This window comes from Carcharhinus amblyrhynchos, chromosome 10 (assembly GCF_965287045.1).
Source record: "Carcharhinus amblyrhynchos chromosome 10, sCarAmb.v2.hapA, whole genome shotgun sequence".
Lineage (NCBI taxonomy): Eukaryota > Metazoa > Chordata > Chondrichthyes > Carcharhiniformes > Carcharhinidae > Carcharhinus > Carcharhinus amblyrhynchos.
Genome location: NC_137333.1, coordinates 108,735,911 through 108,742,506, shown reverse-complemented (window position 1 = coordinate 108,742,506; position 6,596 = coordinate 108,735,911).

The window sequence follows — 6,596 nt, the reverse complement described above, 5'->3', positions numbered from 1 at the left end:
GTGTTTGCTTTCAGTGACTGGTGTACAAGGACACCTAGATCCCTTTGTGCATCAACATTTCCCAATCTGTCACCATTTAAATAATTCTCTGCCACTGTTTCTCTGTCCAAAGTGGGTAATTTTACATTTAGCCATGCTGTGCTGCATCTGCCATGGATTTGCCCACTCTCACAACTTGTCTATATCACCTTGAAGCCCTCTTAATATCCTCCTCACTTCTCACATTCCCACTAAGTTTCATGTCATTAGCAAACTTGGGAACATTACATTTGGTTTCCTCTATTCCCCATTTGTCTATCAAGATAAGTCTGTTAACTAATTCTTAATCCATGCTGATATAGCATGAGCTTCCCAATTCCCAAAAGGAAATTTGAAACTGCTGCCAAAATGGTTTTATAATTTGTGTGTTATGAGGAGATTTTCAAAATCAAGAAGTAACTTCCCAGATCAATTATAAAAATTTTATGTTAAAATTTAAATAACAAAATTTTAAAAAATTAAACAGACTCAAAAACACCTTGACACAATTTAACATCGCTTTTTACATCTTTCTGGATACTTCTTGTCTCCAGATGACTAGGAGACAACAAAAATGGCTCCCCTATTTAAGAAGGGTTGTAGAGATAAACCAGGGATCTACAGTCCAGTGAGTCTCACGTCGGTGGCAGAGAAACTATTGGAGAACCTTCTGAAGGAGAGCATCTATCTCCACTTGGAGAGGCAAAGCTTGATCAGGGAGAGTCAGCACGGCTTCAGAGAGGGAGGTCATGTCTAACAAATTTGATTGAATGTTTTACGGAAGTGACCAGGGGTGTGGATGAGGGGAGTGCAGTCGATGTAGTTTATACAGATTCAACAAAGCCTTTGACAAGGTCCCACATGGGAGACTTGCAAAGAAGGTAAATTCACTCAGGATACAGGGTAATTTGATAAAGTGGATTCAAAATTGTCTCAGTTGTAGGAGACAGAGGGGAATGACAGAAAGCTGCTTTAGTGACTGGAAGCCAGTGTCCAGTGACCGTACCACAGGGACCTGTGCTGGGGCCCCTATTATTGGTCATTTATATAAATGACATTGATGGCTATGTGGGGGCTAGATTAGTAAGTTTGTGGATGACACAAAGATTGGACGGGTGGTTAACAGTGAGGCAGAGTGTCTTGGGCGACAGGAAGGTATCGGCAGAATGGTCAAATAGATGGAATTTAACCCTGAAAAGTGTGAGGTAATACACTTTGGAAGGAGTCATCTGATAAGGAAGTATTTAATGAATGGTGGGACACTGGGGAGTTCTGTGGAACAAAGGGACCTTGGTGTGTTTGTTCACAAATCTCTGAAAGCAGAAAGGTGTATTAATAGGGTGGTGAAAAAGACATATGAGACACATGCCTTTATCAATCAGGGTATAGATTACAAAAGCAGGGAAGTCAGTTGGAGTTGTATAGAAGTTTGGTGAGGCCACAGCTGGAATACTGTGTGCAGTTCTGGTCACCACATTACCGGGAGGATGTGATTGCACTGGAGGGGGTGCGGAGGAGATTCACCAGGATGCTGCCTGGGATGGAGCAGTTAAATTGTAAACAGAGGTTGGGTTATTTTCATTGGAGCAGAGAAGACTGAGGGGTGACCTGATTGAGGTGTACAAGATTATGAGAGACACGGACAGAGTGGATAAGGAGCAGCTGTTCCCCTTAGTTGAAGGGTCAGTTATGAAGGGACACAGGTTCAAGGTGAGGGGCAGGAGGTTTTGAAGTTTATTTATTTATTAGTCACAAGTAAGGCTTACATTAACACTGCAATGAAGTTACTGTGAACTTCCCCTAGTCGCCACACTCCAGCGCCTGTTCAGATCAATCCACCTAACCAGCATGTCTTTCAGACTGTGGGAGGAAACCGGAGCACCCGGAGGAAACCCACACAGACATGGGGAGAACGTGCAAACTCCACACAGTGATCCAAGCCGGGAATGAAACCTTGGCACTGTGAAGCCGCAGTGCTAACCACTGTTACATGGAATTAGGGGGGATTTAAGGAAATTAAGGAATTAGGGGGGATGTGAGGAAAATCCTTTTTACCCAGAGGGTGGTGAGGGTCTGGAACGTGCTGCCTGGGAGGGTGGTGGAGGTGGGATGCCTCACATCCTTTAAAAAGTATCTGGATGAGCACTTGGCACATCATCACATTCAGGGCTATGGGCCAGGGATGGCAGACGGGATTAGGTGAGAGCTCAGGTGTTTCTAATGTATTGGTGCAGGTTCTATGATTCTATGTTTCTGTGAAATAACTCAGAGCTAAACCTCCCTTTAAATGGAAACAGTCCTTCCAAATGTTCAAATCAATAAAATTCCAGGAACTTTATCAAAGAATGCTTTACGGGTTCTTAGAATTCTCTCAGGGAGACAGAAGCTGGTTCTCCTGGTTTGGCCTTATCCATACCCTGTCTTACCAGCCATTTCCATTCACACAGTCTTCAGTACTCTCTTAAACCTGTTTTCTCTCATTTGATTTCACCCTCTTGTTTGCCACAATCCTTTAAAAGTTCTCTTTTCCCAGAATTGAATAATGCTCTTTATTGGTTACAATATCTTATCGGTAAACTTATCCTATCATTCCTCATCTATTTCCAATTATTCATTTTTATTGTGCATTTGAGCTGTAAGGAGAGACTGGATAGACTTGGATTGTTTCCTTCAGAATGTGGAGATGCCGGCGTTGGACTGGGGTAAATACAGTAAGAAGTCTCACAACATCAGGTTAAAGTCCAACAGGTTTATTTGGTAGTAAACACCACTAGCTTTCGGAGCACTGCTCCTTCATCAGGTGAGTCACCAAGAGGCAGTGCTCCGAAAGCTAGTGGTGTTCACTACCAAATAAACCTGTTGGACTTTAACCTGGTGTTGTGAGACTTCTTACATTGTTTCCTTCAGAGCAGAGAAGGCTGGGGTGGGGGGGGCATGATTGAGGTGGTAAGATTATGGGGGTTATGGACAGAGTGAGTAGGGAGCAGTTGTTCCCCTTGTGGGGTCAATCACGAGGGAGCAGAGTTTTAGGGTGAGGGCCAGGGGATTCCGAGGGGATTTGAAAAAAAGGTTTTCACTCAGAGGGTGGTGGGAATCTGGAATGCGCTGCTGGGAAGGCAGTGGAGACCGGACACCTTCACAACATCAAGGATATGGGACAAGTGCAGGAAAATGGAGTCAGTGCGAATTCAGTGGTATTGTCGGTATGGACTCAATGGGCTGAATGGCCTTTTCTGTGCTGCCTTTTGAACACAATAGCCACCTTCAGGCCACCTATTTCTTTTCGCCTGAAGCAATTCTTTGTAAGTTCTGGAACCCTCTCAATTGATCCACATTTCGAAACACTTGCTTTCTGTTACGATGGCAGCTGAAGTTCCGATTGGACAGACACTTCCCAAAAAAAAACCTTTGGAATCAGGGAGGTTTCTTTAAGCTGATGTTACATCCACTTCACACAAACTTAACCTCACTAATATCGAACAACATCATCGAAATTAACTTCTCTCGTTTCACAATTACACGTGTCCTATCGCACAATGATTTCACAATTAATGTGACAATATTATCATTTCTCAAATCTTGTGTTTCTCATTCTTCTGGTGTCCAGTTTTTAACACAGATAATAATCTTCTATTTAATTCTACCGTGCAGTTGACCTTAGTGTCCTGCGTGTGTCGGCTTCCACTCTCAAGCTGACTTTGCAAATCCACATGTGGGAAATTTACATTTCAGTTTCACTCAGTTAAAGTGTCAGTTTTGTGCAATAACGTTTCATTAATCACTTGTCAAAATCTCTTTTCTCTGTTTGGAGAATGTTGTTCAGATGCTTCTTATTTTCACTCAGAGTCTGATTCTCGTTTTGTTAGTTCTTTCAGCTGTTTGTGACCCTGTTTCTCCCAGTCCCATTTCAAACCCATTCTTTTTAACTCTGAATTGTGTCAATCACTTCATCTCTCTGAAGTTTCAGAGATCACCTGAATTCTTCAGTCTTTTTGCACGGTTTCTGAACTCTCTCTGTCCGATTCTCCGTGGAGTGCCATGATTGGATGGCGAAGCAGACTCCATGGGCTGAATGGCCTCATTCTGCTCCTGTGTCTCAAGGTTTAAAGCTGCTGCCTGTCTCACAGTTTTCATTTTTGTTCCTCAACAAGTTTCCCAATAACCAGAGCAAGAGGCTGAATAAACTGGGCTTGTACTCGTTAGAGTTTAGAAGAATGAGAGGAGATCTCATTGAGACGTATAAGATGATGAATGGGATGGATAGGATAGAGGTGGAGAGACTCTTCCCGCTCAAAAAAGACAGTAGGACTAGGGGGCACAGCCTCAAGATAAAGGGGGGGCGGTTTAGAACGGAGTTGAGGAGGAACTTCTTCACTCAAAGGGTGGTGAATCTCTGGAATTCTCTGCCCGTTGAAGTGGTGGAGGCTGCCTCGCTAAATATATTTAAGACGTGGGTTGATGGGTTTTTGATAAGAGAGGGGATTAAGGGTTATGGGGAGAGGGCGGGAAAGTGGAACTGAGCAGCGACAGATCAGCCATGATCTTACTGAATGGCGGGGCAGGCTCGAAGGGCTAGATGGCCTACTCCTGCTCCTATTTCTTATGTTCTTATGTTCTGATGTTCAAAAAGAATTGTGTCTTCTAGACCTTCCCATATTCTCTCTATATTTGAACACCCAAAGCCAACAGTCAGGGTTATCTTGCTTCATTCTCTCAAATTCAATACAACTTTCTCCCGACTGTTTTCCGGTCTTGTGGAATTTCTGCCTCTCTGTCCCAGGAACCAGCTCACCCTCATTCAGGGTAACTTTCTTTGCTACACGTCACTAACTCTCGCTCCAGCCTACTTTTAAAAGGCAGTATCCAGATTTATTCAGGCTACCTTTTCCAAAGAAATAAAGAACGCTTCCAGATACTTTCCCTTTAAACTTTGGAAGAGTTTATATAAACATTTCCCCAGCGGAGGGACAGCAGCTCTGTCTAATTGGAGGAATCAGTCCAGCACTCTGCTCACTCAGAGAACCCTCACTATGTGGAGTGTGAGAATGACAATCCCTCCAACCCACACTGAGGGAGTGCCCCTGAGCACTGCACACCGCAGACAGACTTACTGTGTGAGGGCACACCTCCAACACCCTCCTCGCAGGTGAAGGTCCCGGCTTCACACTTCTGTACATCAGTTATAAGTGAAGCTGGTGTGATGTCACACTGTATACCCGCTGTATATCTGCTCTATACCCACTGTATACCCTGCTCTATACCCACTGTATACCCTGCTCTATACCCACTGTATACCCTGCTCTATACCCACTGTATATCTGCTCTATACCTGCTGTATACCCACCATATACCCGCTGTATACCTGCCATATACCCGCTGTATATCTGCTCTATACCCACTGTATACCACTGTATACCCTGCTCTATACCCGCTGTATGTCTGCTCTATACCTGCTGTATACCCACTGTATACCCGCCGTGGAGTTGGGGGTAGGGTGTTAGCGTGGATAGAGGATTGGTTGTCAAATAGGATGCAGAGAGTGGGGGTCAATGGGTGCTATTCGGATTGGCGGTTGGTGACTAGTGGGGTGCCCCAGGGGTCGGTGCTGGGGCCTCAGCTATTTACCATTTATATAGATGATCTGGAGGAGGGAACCGAGTGTATGGTGTCGAAATTTGCTGATGACACCAAGATTGGGGGAACGGCAAATTGTGCGGAGGGTGTGGAGAGTCTACAGAAGGATCTAGATAAGCTGGGCGAATGGGCCAGGAAATGGCAAATGGAATTTAATGTTGGCAAGTGCGAGGTGGTCCACTTTGGTAGGAAGAATGGTAGGAAGGACAATTACTTACGGGGCAAAAAACTGCAGCAGGCGACGGTGCAGAGGGACCTCGGGGTCCTTGTGCATGAGTCGCAAAAACCCAGCTTGCAGGTGCAGCAGGTGGTCAGGAAGGCGAATGGGATGCTGGCCTTCATAGCGAGGGGGATTGAATATAAAAGTAGGGAGGTCTTGCTGCAGCTGTATAGGGCATTGATGAGGCTGCAGCTGGAGTACTGTGTGCAGTTTTGGGTGCCGTACTTACGCAAGGATATTTTGGCCTTGGAGGGAGTGCAGAGGAGGTTTACTAGGCTGATACTGGAGTTGAGGGGATTGAGCTATGAGGAGAGGCTGAATAAACTAGGCTTGTACTCGTTAGAGTTTAGAAGAATGAGGGGAGATCTCATTGAGACGTATAAGATGATGAATGGGATGGATAGGATAGAGGTGGAGAGACTCTTCCCGCTCAGAAAGGACAGTAGGACTAGGGGGCACAGCCTCAAGATAAAGGGGGGGCGGTTTAGAACGGAGTTGAGGAGGAACTTCTTCACTCAAAGGGTGGTGAATCTCTGGAATTCTCTGCCCGTTGAAGTGGTGGAGGCTGCCTCGCTAAATATTTTTAAGACGCGGGTTGATGGGTTTTTGATAAGAGAGGGGATTAAGGGTTATGGGGAGAGGGCGGGTATGTGGAACTGAGCCACGGCAGATCAGCCATGATCTTATTGAATGGCGGGGCAGGCTTGAAGGGCTAGTTGGCCTA